Raw genomic sequence first — 15,911 nt, 5'->3', positions numbered from 1 at the left:
ACCTGGCTGCATTGGTCGGCACTTTCTCAGAGCTGGAAAGTGAGGCTGAGGGCTGTGCACATGTGTGGCTCTAGGACTGCTGAAAAGTGCAGCTCCCAGAGCTGAATGACGTGAATGGGGGCCTGTGCACATGTGTGAGCCTGGGAGTGCCATTAAACGGATGCACTGAGCTCAGGGAGGGCTGGGTCAGGCTGTGTGACACTATGGGCAGGGGGGCGGGGGGTAGCCTAGTCATGAAGGTTTATGTGAGCACATAAAGGGTGCTCACAACCTTTATGTGCTGGCTACAGTTGCAGGGAACAGGGAGGGGGAGGTAGTGCTCAGGAGGGGTGCAGGAGAAGTGGGTTGGGCTACACTTGGAGTGGGGATGGGGGGCAGGTATGTGCACTGGGGGCTGGTGGTGTTGGGGTGCCTGGGGCATGGGGAATGGGAGTGGGTGATGGGGTTCAGGTGCATGGAGTGTGGGGTGAGTCGCCAGTCACAGGGCTGCACTGGTCAGGGTAGCGCACCCAAGGAATGCAGCCTAGCTTACTTCCTAATCCTGTGGTCTTGTCTGTGCACTCCTGCAGGTTCAGCACCTCCGCGCCAGGCTACAGCCTTCTGCCTGTCAGTTCCTCGGCCTCTACAACCAGGGTTATTGCATGTGGTGCAGAAGGCTCTCCCAGGTCAGCTGCACTCCCGAATCGCTGCCTCAGTCTCCCTCCTGTCCCTTCTCTAACTTTTCTGTGGAGCAGGGCTAATCTCAAGCTACTCTAATCAGCTATCTCCCCAGAAGTCCTCCCCAGAACCAAGTTTTTATTGTTTATTTTCATTTGTTTGTTTTACAGTCACATTACCTTCTATTTACTTTTAAAATATATTCTTGCCTCTTTGGTTAAATAAGAAGCCAAATATTATTCCACAGTGACCCATTTTCCTATTTAACAAAACGTGCAAACCTAGCAAATTTTGACATTTTACCTTCCCTAAATCAAATGTTAAGGAACATCTTATTGATCGTAAACTATCTTTCCAGAAGGCCCCCAGAAAATCACAAAAGATTCATTCATTCATCCTTAAAAGAGAGGTGCTAGAAACAATTACATTTATGTGCTATATTATGAGTTACATGCAATGTTGTTAAATTAAAAAGGATTTTCTAACCTCTTGTTAAGTTTATATGGGTAAAAGCCTATAATACAAACATTTTAGAAATTGCATAAAGTTCCTGGAGATTTGTCAATATCCCTAATGCTCATGAGATGTGTTAGTACTATCTGCCTGATATTAGACAACATTATAATGTTACTGATTTAACTTCAGTTATTCTTTGAAAATGTTGCATATCACAGAAGCAATCAGATTTCCTTCTCAATCACATTATTTTTGCAATGAACTTTAATCAGAATTTCCACTTTTATAAAAAAGCAATACATTAGCCATGGCCATATTATCTTTTGTTGTCTACAGACAATTTTTATTTCAATGTGTCACTGAAAATATTTGCAATGAGCTAAAGACCAGGGAGCTTCATCTTCAACAAAAAAGGTTACCTCAATGACCCAGAGACAGAACTATGCTAGTTACTATGGAGTACAGGCTTCTATGGCATTGCTTAAATAATTGAGACCATACTACTGGACTAAAATCAAGATTCCTGAATTCTAGTAAAGAAGCCAAAGGGTCATGAGGTTTTTCACACAAGACTGAGCAGAGCAAGGACTAATTGCCATGGACTGAATAAACTGATAAAAGATTTTGATGATTTAATACTCTATTTTCTAGATACAAGGATACCCTTACTCTTTTCCTTTAAGCTATCTATAATCCATAAAACATTTATCTTTTCCACCTTGCCTACACCCTCCAGAATTTGTAAACTCTTATCAAATATTCTTTTTTTATGGCAAAATAATTACTTGCAGAGATTTGATCAGAATCTGCCTTCCTTGTTAATAGGACATTTTTGGAGATACTGGTTATAAAAGCTTTAACTCTAATATCATATTTAAGAGTGTTGCTCATTTAATCAGATAACTTTTAAGACGCTAGTTAATTCATAAGATTAACTATATGAAGCCAATGATTACAAAACAGTCTTGGAAAAACCAGTCTGATACCTAGCTCCAGAGTTTCCAGCCTCAGAGGTCACTAAAGAAAGTGACTTTCTGATCCGCACTTGAAATCTGATGTCAAGTTATTGGCTCAGCTTCCTAGTCCTAGAGGCTTTTAAAAGTCCAATCAGAATTTCTTTACAAAAAAATTATCAGCAAAATTAAAAAGGACTGTCGAATTGTCATTCTTGCTGCACCTATGTGAATAATGAGGCCAAATCTAATAAAACCAGCCTTATTCTATAATTAAGAATAATCTTTTGGACATTACCTTTGATCAAAAGAAAGGTGACTTTAAAGAATGTTTTTATTTCAATGGAAAACTATAGCACACTCTTGAGTTAACAGATTTTGCTGCTGTTCATTATCTGAGTTATTTTGCATCCCTTTTATAAATTTCACTTAATTCCATGTTTTTTTTAACCTACCTGTAAATTAGATTGATTTCTGTAATCTTGAAGAGATTATCTACTATATATGACCATCAGAAAGCTAGCTCAGTATCTTTTGCATACTGGGCCTTAAACCGACCATAATAAAGGATTCCACCCTTTCATGTACATCATAATACTTTCCCTAGGAACACATGACCTAGAGCAAGCAGTTATAAATATCTCTAGGGTTATAAAACAGAGCTTTAATACCACCCTAAATGCTCTTTGGGTCCTCCAGGCTGAAGTTAAAAGCTTAGCATCAATGTTCTTGCAAAACAGGCTCTAGATACCCCGACTGCCCATAAACAATGTCATATTTATGCTTATAAGAGTGGCACAGTAATAAATAATCTGAGAATTTTAAAAAGACCAAGTTAGGTCAGTTAGGCTTAAACATTTCAAAGGACATAAGCCTTTACTTGTCATAAGGCAGATGTTATGAAAAAAACTTTTAGAAAGTACATTCTCCTCCTGGGGAATGATTTCAATTATTTCTAATGACCTTGGTACTTATCTTACTGGGCAGGTCATTAAAACTCTACCTTAGGTTCAGCAAACAAGTGACAGCATTATTGCCTCTACCACCCACAATACTCTGGAAAGAGGGAGAGAGCAAATGGCACATTATGACTTAAAGAGTCTTCAATTAACCTAGGAAACAGGATTATTAGATTCCTACCATCCACCCTAATAGCCATTCAAGGCACATCTTCTGGGAAACACAAACTTTCTCCTTATAAAATTATCTCTGGAAGACCTATGTCAATTGGCCTCCACCTTAAAATTGGACCTCTACTTCCCCAGCAGTTGATAACTTGACGCTGTAAATCTCTAACAATTTGTGCAAAAGTTTATTTCCAAGAAGCGAGAGGTGCATTTCTAGATTCAAATTTTCCTCAGACTCCTCCCATCCTAAGTTCTGGCATTTGGGTGGTCTGGAAGTGACATCAATGCAAAACAGCCCTGGAACCACACCAGGCAGGACCCTACCCAGTAAGAATACTTTCCAGGTACCCTCAGCTTCTGACACTGCAGCCAAATTAAAAAGAATTGAACTTTGGATTCACATCTCACAACTTAAAAGGTCTCCACCATCCAACAATTGGACCTGTAACCAAACCGGAGACCTACAGCTAAAGTTCACTGGGATGAGAAGAAGATGCCTTCCTGAGGTGGAAAGCTTCCACTCAAGATCATGAACCCCATGAACTCCTACATTTTTACCATATTCCTTATGATACTATTGTTCACAATTATTGCTGTATTTCTATTATTTTCACACCCTTTCTCCACACTTTTTCCATCTTGCTTAGAAAATTCTACCATCAAACAAATGATTGAACTATTCTTGCTAGTCTCTTTCTTTCTTCTTGCCCTGGCATGGAAAGACAATGCTGTCATTCATTTTCCCTAGGCCATTGCAAAAGGAGGAGAACCTAACTGATTGTTGGAGGACTTTTTGGATCTGGCATCACAAATCAAATGCCACCATTCAAAATATCACACGTCATTGATCTCTTTCTCCTCCTTGAGTCAGGAACACTATCTAATCTTCCCTGTCTCATAGCTGTACAAACATCAAGAAAGCCTTCATTTACACTCCATAGCGGCACAGCCATTAGCTGTGAACACTTCTTCCCCACACTGAGCAGCCTGAAAGATGCAATGACTCCCAATATAATGGAAATGGCAAATGGCTCACTCATATATTCAGAGGTGTCCTTACGATGACCTTGACATCTCTAGGGGTGGACTGCACTCCTCCAGGACTAACTGTTCTTTGTGGAGGAAATAAGACATCTACTGGTTGGGCCACTCCCTGCATGGGTAGTAAAACAGTGACAAGACAATGACCATCACACTCCTTCATTATTTACTTAGAAATTCATAACAAACCTGAAACTTCACATTGGACAAACCTATTTAATTTAAATTCCAGAGGCAGACACAAACTACGTAGGGATGTCACTGATGTAAAAAAGTCCTCTTCTCTCAAACTCTCATTGTCTTAGTTATGAATTAATACACAGGAAAATATGATTAGAAATTTCTCTATAATAGCAGGAAAAATTGCTAATTCCACTGCAAAGGCTATCGCTGTGCAACAAAACCTTTAGATTCTTTAGCTAAAGTTATTTTAAGTAATAGAATTGCACTGGACTATTTGCTGGCTGAATAAGGAGGAGTTTATGCTGTCATCAATGCCGCCTGCTGTATTTGGATAAACGCTTTTGGGAAAGTCAAAATACAGTTACATGAAATTGTCAAACAAGCTATGACTCAAGTAAGTAAGTCCTTCCTCAGAATAGTTTTTTTTTTTTTTTTTTTTTTTTTTTTTTTTTTTTAAAGGAAAGACAGAGAGAAGGAAGGAAGGATAGAAGGAAGGAAGAGAGGAAGAAAGGGAAACATCTTTTAAACATTTTCTTGTTTTTATTGTGTTTTGTTTCTCCGTTTTCGTTACATGGGCTGGGGCCGGGAATCGAACCGAGGTCCTCCGGCATAGCCGGCAAGCACTTTGCCCGCTGAGCCACCGCGGCCCGCCCCCTCAGAATAGTTTTTTAATCTTTTTAATTTCCAGTAACTTGTATCCTGGGGTCATTGGCTCAGGAGCATACTGCGAACACTGATATTTTACTACTCATAGCAATCATAAAAGTCTCTTGGTGTACTGTATTCTCTCAAAAGTTTTAAATGCTTTCACTCAGTCATCTCACCAAAAGGTGTCCATCTGCCTGGAACAACAAAAGCATGAAGAGGACAAAATGACTGACCTCCTGATATCTATAATTTGGAGTTAATCACTTATAAAAGCTGTCTAGAGCCAGCTGATGGTAACTGAGAGTAGTGCTAATGCCTTAAATGTTGATCTCAGCACTTAGTTTGGCAGAGGGTGGGATCAAATGGGTGGAATTGATAAATAAAATTTAATAAGCCCAACTGGAGGGTCTGTGCTAAGTCCCATATCACTAAAATTGAAATCTATGTAAGTTTCTATTCCCTGAAAATGCCTGTTTCGTGCAGAAAACAGAATTTAAATCAGCCAATCAGTTATCGCCAACTCCCTATTCTTATGCCAGCTGACTTACTGATTGCTAAGCAACAGCCTGTACTAATCATATTAGCAGAAATAGCCTGCATTAACGAATGAAAATTTCCTCACTGTATACTCCCTTTTCCTGGCTATAAAAGCTCATTCCTCCCTTTGTTCAGCATGGCAATTAGAATCTCCCCAATTCATGAGATGATTCAATAAAAAATCTCTGATATCTAACCAAAGTTTGCTCAAATTTTTATGCTGCCTATAGGCAGAAAGAAGAGGTCCAGGAAAAAAATGGCTTGGTGAAGGAAGATACCAACCTCTTCTCTCTACTCTGAGTGGTTTCAAGCGTGGGATATAAATGTGATCTATTTGAGAGGGCAGGAGAAGTCTTGTGTGTTCAGAGAAGATCTTTTCCAAAGGCATGGAGACAGAGGGAAAATTCCATGAGGGACTGACAAAATGCAAGAGAGTCAATTTCCACAAAATAGTGAATTCCAGGTTTAAAGACTATGGATGAAAGAGTCGGGTGAGGTGAAAGAAGTATCAAGTATGATAAAGCTGAAATTATAGGAAAAGATATATGCGCCAGGATATACAGAAAAGGACCAAAAAACGAAGATAATGATGTTAAAGAAAAAACTGCACCAGACAGGATTAAACAGGCAAGGATGACTTTATTCAATGACTGCTATATCAGAGGATGGTATAGAACTCAATTACCTTGAAAAAAAGGACAGTAAGATTTTTAAGGGCTGGAAATAGGTTGGAGTAAAGCACTAGATGATAGTAAGGGCGGTAGATCGCAAGGGTGGTTGAGACATTTACTGAGATTGCATTAGGACCACTTGTTTGGGAATGTTTTCTTCAGGGGTAATTAGGCTACAGACAATCTGAAACAACTGGGGGACAGGAGGAGGGAGATAAGAAACCACCCAGTTAGGGATGCTCAAGCACCTAGTATGGAATGGGAGGAAGATAAGATGGGGGAAGTCAGGAGCAACTTAATGTATAGAATTGTTAGGGTCTGATGTTGTACTTTACTTTTTTTCTTTTTCTTTATTTTTCCTGCAGTTCTAGTTGTTTTTTTTCTGTGGTCCCACAACTGCAAGATTGTTTTCAAGGGACTCAGGATGAGGGGAAGAAAGTATGAAGAGTAAGGCTGACAGCTTGGTCAAGAGAAGAAAAATAGTCTTCATCTTTGACAATCTGAACAACTACAGGTTAGCTAGTTACAAAATTTCTAAACACATCAGTTTCCAATCATTGCTGGACAGCAGGGACTTTCATCTCTTTAGAAGTCATTGATGGCCTGAATAGACTGTGTCTCTGAAGTAATTTAATCGTGGTACTAGGTCAAGAGCTGTACAAACCCCAGTTATTGCTTATGAGTTGGACAAACTCAAGTGATTTTCAAACAGCTCTCCTGAAACTTGGCACTTGGGTTTCTGCTTATTTTATCTTTAAGAGCCACTCTCCCTAGATAAAATTGAAAGCCCTGGGGGAGTAAGATCATTGCATGAAACAGTTAAACACAATTTACATAACTTAACTTGACGTATGAAAGAGGTACGTGCATATTTTAGTTCCCTGGGCTGGTTTAAACAATGGGGGCTGCACTGGTTAACTAGGAAAAGTCCAAAATCAAGATGCTAGCCAGGTGAGACTCCCTCCTTCCCCCACTCTCCCAAGTCTGTGGAGCTGTGGGCTGGCTGCCGAATCCTTGGTCCTTGGCTTTTCTGCCACATGGCTATGCACATGGAGATGTCTTTTCCTTTCTTCTCCTGGTTCTGTTGACGTCCGGAAGCTTCCTTCTCTCTCCATGTCTGATTTTCATTCTGCTTCTAAAGGACTCCAGCATCTTCAAGAGACCCTATTTGCAATGGGTCCACACCCCCCGAATGTGGACCAAGAACATGTCCAAACTGGTGTACGCAGTTAAATCCACCACATTGCTCAAAGCAGATTCTTTTCATCTTCTCTCCCATTGGATTTTTTGGGGATATGTTGCAAGCTGTCTTTCTTATCTGTTGTTTGAATTTCTTCTTCATTTAAAAAAAAAAAAAATTTTCCCAGGACTTAAACAAAAACATTTATTGAGCACCTACTGTTTGATAGACATGGTGTTAAGCACTGCAGATGCAAGCATCAATTGCCCTCAATTCCTGCCATTAATGAACCCACAGTCTAGTAAAACTATTTGTGTATAAACAAATAATTTTAATATAATGTGATAATTGTGCATTAAATGTACATTAATTTTATGCAAGCACATATATATCCGCCCATCCATCTACTTGTTCTTCCGTGCATTCAATTCACATTTATTGAATCTCACCTATGTGCCAAGTACTGGTTAATCACTACAAGTGAATGTGACATGTACTAGATCAGCTTTAAAAATTATAATTAAAAAAATGATCTTCTCTGGTGGATGAGGGAATACCTTGGGTGACATTAAATGGCTTTAGAAGGGCAGGTAGCATTGTATTGGATGAATTTTAAAAACATACTTGACATGGTTAAAAGAATGGACAAAATATGGAAGCACAGCAATTCATGGCATGCTTGAAGAGAGAGAATTAACTGCCAAAATGTAACTAGCATAATGATTGTGAAGTGGGTCAACAGTTCACTGGTTCTGTGTAGAATTTATCAAAAGCTTTCATGAAAAGTAAAATTGGGAAATACCAGTTAAAATTGAATGGTTTTCTTTACTGTAAGATTTCTCTTAGCCTTTAATATGGTGAAGTGAATGTGTATCCAAGAGATTACAGCTTGCACTGCTAATGGGTTATTAAACCAGAGTACCTTTGTCATGGAATATCTTTCAGGACTATCCTTCTGTGAAATGTGCCTTTGAAAACAAGGGGGCACAGCAAGAACTAGACTAGTGCGTAGTTGCAGAGGCAGCTGGGTTGGAAGGTTTGAGCCACACTATGAAAAGTGTGAGGGCAATGGAATTTGGACTACACTTAAGTGGTAGGAGAGGGACACACAGATGCATGTTATTATTTTTATTTTAATTAATGTGTTTATTGAAAAAATCATCCTAAAGCATTCAAAGTAAAGACATATACAGGAAACAATACAAGAAATATGCGTGCATCCTCATCTGAGACTTCGCAACTATTAATACTTTGACACATTTGCTTTAGATGGTATTTTTCAGGCCTGATTATATCAGTAAAGATACATTTTGATAACAGTTTTGACTACAGAAAAATCAAGTTATGGAATGGAATGTATGGTACCAGATGTAGACTTTACCTGCAAAATTCCTGTTTCATGTTTATGGATTCATAGATAAGTAGTAAAATGCAAAAATGTTTATGGGAATTAAAAGCACTAAATTAAAGATTGTGAATTTCTCTTGAAATAATGGGAGGGGAAGATCCTCCATAGTGTCTATAATATTTACTACGTTAACAAAAATAAAAATACTATCTAACACAAATAAGAAATGATGCTTGTGTATTATAAAACTGAGTGATGATTGCATTTGGTCCAGTTTCCTGGAAATAGAATTTGAGACAGAAATGTGTGTGCTCTTGGGAACAATTCTTAACAGAAGTGGGGGAAGGATTGGGCAGAAAGAGACATTGAACTCCAATTTAGTTACAAGGGCACTATCTGATCCCATAGGGAGTTCTGGAGGAGGGGTGGTTCTGCAGAGAATTCCCAGACTGAGCCTTGTCTTCGGATCCCAAGCTGACCTTGGGAAGAAAGTGAATACTTGGGCAGAGCAATTTCCTTCAGCCAAGGACAATTTGGAGAGAGGCACACTGTTGTGAGCCCTCAACTGCCAACAGTTTCAGCAGCTGAGGGAATGTGTGTTTTGCCTCTGCTTTGAGAGGCACATCTGTCCAGTGTACCACAGTATCCACTACAATGACTTACAATATGCCACTCCATCATTGCCTATTTGCATGTTTGAGTAAAATTAAGTGGTGCCCGCATTGGGCTTTGCTGGGAGGGGACCCCTTTCAAAGAAGGGGATTTCCAGAAGGCAAAAACAGTTAATTGCAGAGAAAATGGAATACACCCTATAGAAATATAGATAACCAGTACTTGGTGATAAAACTAGTTTTGGTCCTGTAGAGATAACTTTCAGAATGGACAAGCATACCATACTACACAAGGTATATATGCTTCCCACTTTTAAAGACACCCCTTATGTAAAATGGAAACGTCAGCCAAGCAGAATATTTCCTTACTTGCTTCCATGTTTGCACTTTGTGAGGTTTGCCTTTTTACTCCCTGGGTGGAGCTCCTTTCCACTTTCTGAATGGGATACCACCTGATTCATGAATTACTCAATAAAGCTGTGAGCTCCTAAATTGCATGTAAAAATTTCATGTCATCACCTCATACTGCAGTATTAAAAAAAAAAAAAAGCAGCTTCCATTTTCTAGGAACAGTATTCTTCTAAATACTCTCCCCCCTACCACTGCAGCATCCTCCCACCCTCAACCCCCGCCAAGCACATACCACAACATAAACTCCAGTTGTATTATCAAGTTATACACTTGAACTATTTTATTTTCTGTTTTCTCTAAGATTTTTGGTAAGGTCCTTTCCTCCCCCACTCTCTTAGCATTGGAAGGTTTGCTATGCCTCACAAACAGTAAAATTTACCCAGCATTTCTACAATCTTGTTACAGGAGAATTTAGTTGGCCCTTTTGCTAGCATGTGGTTATTTCCCACGAAATGTCAATTCTAAGTGATATTAAAGAAAAAATGAACTTAATTCCATTATTGAAACATTGAACTCTTTGCATTACTCGTCTAAACCCCTTTTCTTGCCTTTGCTCCAGTGTGAAATGAAAAATCCGAATGCAATTTTGTCTTTTAGTTCTACCTAAAATAAAAATAGAACCAGGGGGTCTACACACTGGCTAAATCCAAGTTTGCAAACTCTTTAGTGGTAACGCAGCGACGCTCATTCATTTACATCCTGTCTATGGTAGATTTTGTCTTACTGGGGCAGGTTTGATTGTCATGACAGGCACCATGATGCCCACAAAATTTAAAATATTTACTATCTAATCCTTACAGAAATGGTTTGCCAACACTGCTTTAAAGTATCTTCTATTTTTACATTTTACTTTCAGAAAATCCATAAGTGGTTGACACAGCAGTAGATATGGGCTAACATGTATAGCCACTTGACCTTTCTTTACTGTTTTTCAAACAGAAACTGAAAAATGTACAAAAATCAGTTGTCAGGAGCAATCTTTCTTTGCAACTCTGCAAGAAAAATCCTAACTGCAAGAGACCCCTGCAGTGAAGCTATTTCTTGCTCTAAAAAAGGGTCTCAACCACAACAGCGATGAAGTGAAGGAGAAAACAATGTTAAGATCTACTTTACCAGCTTGTAGGCAATGGTAAATTACCAACTTGGGTGAAAAACCACAGTGACTTACGTATGCAAACTCACACAAACACACATACACAGATACAGAAGTGTGTGGCGTTATTTCCTTCACATGAGCAGGCTGCTTCATTTTTTCATTAGAATGTCAACTAGGGGCATCTTGTTTGATAATGATACATATTTCCCTATATAGCTTTTATTAGTAATTTTAGAACTGCATTTCATGTCCTTTGCTAATAAAGTCTAGCTGGAAATCTTATTGGCCAACAAAATCTGAAGAAGACAAGCAGTTTTTTTAAACTAGCTATATAGATTGAGATAGGTATACAGATTCACATATGCATGAAGATAAAGATGTGAATAAGGGTACAGAGACATATATATATATATAAATATGTTTTCTGAATCTTGCTTGTTATGTGTTTCCTCTTTCTTACTGACATGAGTTTTCCCATGTGTCTTATGCTCAATTTGTTCATCCAGATTAGCTAAATGTTTGCCCATAAATTGAGTGCATTTATTCCCTTTAATTTTTTTTCCTGTTACATCTTGATTTATAATAGTATCCTTTGATCAACCCTTAAGATCAACAGCTGGTTGATGCAAATTTTCTTTGCTAATCTGAGTACACAAATGCTGTGCCAGGGGAGTAGGCTATGGGGGCAGCCCCACTGGGGCAAGTGTCTCTACCTCTATTTTTCTTGTTTAAAAAGTTCTAAGCTAAGACCAGATTTCTCTATGCGGATTTTTGCCATTTCCCTGGTCAATTGCTGCCACAGCATGAAAGAGAATCACCATGCTAGCACTGCTTCCTAAGATGGAGAGTGCAGCATGGGCCACTGGCTGCCTCTAAGTCAACGCTCACCAATGGTACTGATTGGGCAGTGCCAGGGGGATTTTAAATGCTGTCCTTTCCACCTAAGGTTTCTGTTACTCTTCTTTCTCTAAATTGGAAATTGAAACAAGATTCTCTGAGAATCTATTCTATTTATTTCCTGGTAGAATGAGAAGTGTAAATTAGTTCCTGGTTAAAGTTATCCCTTCTATCAGACAGGGCTCTCCAGAGAAATATAACTAACAGGAGGGATGGATGGATGGATGAATGGATGGATGGATGGATGGTTATAGTCATGCATACATACATACATACACACATACACACATGTAGATGAGAGAGAGTGTTGGATATTAGGTGGAAGATGTAAATTCAGACTGTAGGTAACACATGAAAGGACTGTTTTGTTAGATCAAGGGGACTGAAGGGGGAGCAAGGAGAATGAGAGTGGCAGAGGAACTGGGGCTTACCTAACTTAGTCTCCTGAGAGGGTTAGTAGAGGGGGTAGTGAGAAAGATCACATATGTGTAGTGGGTTCTTGCCTTTACTGTCACCCAGAGGGATGGGAGAAGGGCTATCCCACAGATAACAGCACTTGGCAATTTTAAACCACACAGTTGGAAAAGCAGAAGCAGCAAGGGCAGTTTCGAGACGCTGAGGGCAGCTCTTATCATCCAAGCCATGTGGAGTTACATGCTTCACTAGTAAATTATGTGGTGCAAAAGGGTAGAAGTGGCAAAAACTGTCTGGGGAATCTAGGGGCAACTGTTATCCTCTGAAACATATGGAAGAGCATGGCTTGCTAATTGCGGTTACACCCAGGGCAGGGTTAACTGGGTGGGCACTCAAAGAATGATCATAGGACTAAGCTGGACAAGACAATGTGGCACCTAATCAACTTTATTTCATGCCATTACAGCTAGCTAGCTATCTGGCTAGATTACTGATAGATTTATTGTAGGAATTAGCTCACGCAAACCTAGGGGCTGGTATGTCTGAATCCCATAGGGTGGAGCAAGCTGGAAATTCCAATAACAGTGAAGCCAAATTCTCCAGGGAAGAATAGAAGCAGAGATAGAAGCAGAAACTCTTCTTTTCTGACATCTGAAATTCTCATTTTGGCTTTAAGATTGGATGAGGAGATTCCAACATTGCTGAGGGCAATCTCTTTGTTGATTGTAGATGCAACTGATCATAAATACAAGAAAATGATTATAGATGCAAATCCATCTAGTAAAGACCCTCAAGTAATAGTCAAACCAATGCTTCCTTGTCCAAACAACTGGACTCCATAACCTAGCTAAGTTGACATATGAAATTAACTATCATATCCCTCCATTAACTCCCTGTTATATATAGGAGAAATGTTTTATGTTTTGGCATGTTCAATATGTCTGGTGATGATGTACAACTTCCCTTTAAATGAAAGTCTGGTTAAATAGGGTGGGGTGGGAAGGCTTATGGTTTGTTGCATGTGTTTATCCTGTAATATAAATTATTAATGGGAGATTTCTTCTTATACCTGCCATGTAAGCCTGACAATTTTCAAAGCAGCACTGCAAATAAGAATGCAAAATTATACACTCACCATTTACATTTTACTAAAGGAAATGCAAAAATGGAATAAGAAAATGACCTTTAAGGCCTTGTCTTGATTTCTCCCAACAATATAAGTAGCCTCTTTATAAAAACCAGTTTGTGGGCTAATAATTTGAATAAATGGTAGAGTGGGAGAAAGAAATGAAAAATATGTTTCCTTATTATTCAGTGTAACCCTGGCAATTTTAACAGGCCACATTTTTATTTTGTGTTTTCTTAATTTCTTTGTGTGACACATAATTCTTTCATTCTTTTTTATTTGGTTTTTACTAAATTGTGAATAAAATATTTATACTATAATCATTTCATTTTCCATAATCTTGATATTCAGATGTTTGCTCTTGCTTAAACACATTCTTATTTCTCATTTAATAGATTCTGTGAAATGCAGATGAGCCTTTTATTGATACCCAACATCTAAACATGTACTTACATACTTATTAAACAAATAGAGAAGCTCAGATCAGCCCATTATATGTTTGAGAACTTTGTGAATGTATTTTTTCTGGTTTCAGATGCAATTTAGTAATGAAAATAATAAAGGCTAATAATAAAATTTTGAATTCTGCTCTTTCAATATTTGCTATGAGCCAAGCACTTTGTTAGTGCTTTATCTATATTTTATGTTGTCTTTGCCTTACCTTATCAAGTAATATTATTCTACCAAATTTTCAAATGAGATAATTTGGACTTTGCTTATATGACTCATTCAAGGTGAAAGAAAGAGGGAGAGAGAGAAAGAGAGAGAGACTTCTTTCCATTTTTTCAAACAACTTCTCCATTTATACCAAAAAACCTATGGTTTCTCCATTATAATAACCACAGTATACTAAAAATGGTCAACCCTGGCATTTCTGAGGTGTTCATTTCTCAAATATGCTCACATTTTAATTTTATTTATATTTGCTCTAACTTTTTTCCCTCTTTTATCAAAACTATTTCAGCATTCTATAACCATACGATGCTCTTTTAGTGTCACTAACTTTAAAAACTGATAATTATCTAGTAGGTGACATTTACTTGTGAATGTGGGCCGTAGCACAGAAAGACTGGCAGGTAGGAGCTGGGCTTCTCCAGGCTAGCAGGCCATTTTTGAATTTTTATTCAACATTTGTTAAAGTATACTAGGTGGGTCAAACTTCAGCCTCAGCAGGGACATTGGACCTCTGTCCCAACTGGAGCTCAGCTTCTTCAGAATATTGGCCTCTGCACTTAAAAAACATCTCCCTCTGCATTCACGGGAAAGGAGCAGCATGGATAGTGAAGTTTGATCTATGCAGGATGAATGCGAGGTGAGTAGCCTTAACAAATCTCCATTACAACCCCGAGAGCTGAATAAAATGAGACTAATAAAGCAAATTCATAGGCATCAGGCATTTTTGAGCCCTCCGTGGCAAAAGTGTAGAATTCCTGGGTATAAGAGCAAAAGCTTCCAGAAGATGGAGAGAAGGCCAGGGATGCAGACAAGGCAGAGTGAATGAGTGCTTTTGATCAATCTGCTTTTCTTTGTTTTGACTATTACTATCCTAAGACCAATTATGCTTTCTTTTAAGGCTTAAAGACCTGACCAACAAAGAGAACTGCACACTTTTCTTTTTTTTAAGTTGGGCTTACTGTGGTATAATTTGCATAGTAAAATACACCCGTTTTAATGATCAATTTGTTGAATTTTTGACAAATATTTAAGAACTAGAGAATATTTACATCATTTCAGAAAGTTCTTCCTTATTCTTTTGCAGTCAATTCCTCCCACACTCCTAGTTGATAACTATGATGTCTGTAACAATAGCTTGGCCTTTTACAGAATGTCATCTAATTGGGATCATACAGTATGTATTCTTTAATATAAGACTTTAGAGATTTATCACGTTGACACATATATTAGCAGTCCTTTATTTTTTACTGCAGTTAACAATTTGTTTATCCACTAACCAAATGATGAGTCATTTGGGTTGTTTCTGCTTTTGAGTTACTGATAAAAAAAAAAAACTATCATCCTATAAACATTTCAGTATGGGTTTTCTGTGGATGCAGATTTTCCTTTCTTGGGGTAAAATTTCTGGGTAATACGTATGTCTTCATAAAGAATTGTCAAACTATTTTCCAAAGTCATTTTGCCAGATTGTATTTCTACCAATAATCTATAGGAGTTTGAGTTGCTCCACATTCTTGCCAGCATTTGTTTTTGTCAGTCATTTACATTTTAGCCATTCTATTAGGGATGTATCTCTTATGGTTTTAATTTGTATTTCCTTAACACTAATTAATGTTGAGCATCTTTTCATGCCCTTTTTTTGCCATCCATTTATCTCCTCTGGTTAAATATTTGTTCAAATCTTTTGTTCATTTTTAAACTGGGCTATATGTTTTCCCTTTATAAATTATGAGACTTCTTTATATATTCCTCATAAAGTCTTTTATCATATGTTTGTTTTCAAATATTTTATCTTACTCTTTGGCTTGACTTCTTATTCACTTAAGAGAATCTTTCAAAGAGCCAACTTTTAATTATGACAAAGTTTACTTTGTCATCTT

The 15,911-nt window shown here is 38.1% G+C and overlaps 1 long non-coding RNA gene across 1 annotated transcript in view; it reads left to right on the top strand.

Annotated features, from left to right (window-relative positions):
* The first annotated feature begins 308 nt into the window (after window positions 1–308).
* Window positions 309–15,911, top strand: part of LOC143653593 (uncharacterized) — a 30,381-nt gene continuing 14,778 nt past the window's right edge. The window contains exons 1-3 of the long non-coding RNA XR_013161388.1: window positions 309–378; window positions 570–665; window positions 6,639–6,787. This is a non-coding gene — a long non-coding RNA (uncharacterized LOC143653593). The remainder of the gene's footprint in view (window positions 379–569; window positions 666–6,638; window positions 6,788–15,911) is intronic.

Source organism: Tamandua tetradactyla, chromosome 13, assembly GCF_023851605.1.
Source record: "Tamandua tetradactyla isolate mTamTet1 chromosome 13, mTamTet1.pri, whole genome shotgun sequence".
NCBI lineage: Eukaryota > Metazoa > Chordata > Mammalia > Pilosa > Myrmecophagidae > Tamandua > Tamandua tetradactyla.
This window is presented reverse-complemented; position numbering and strand designations above follow the sequence as displayed.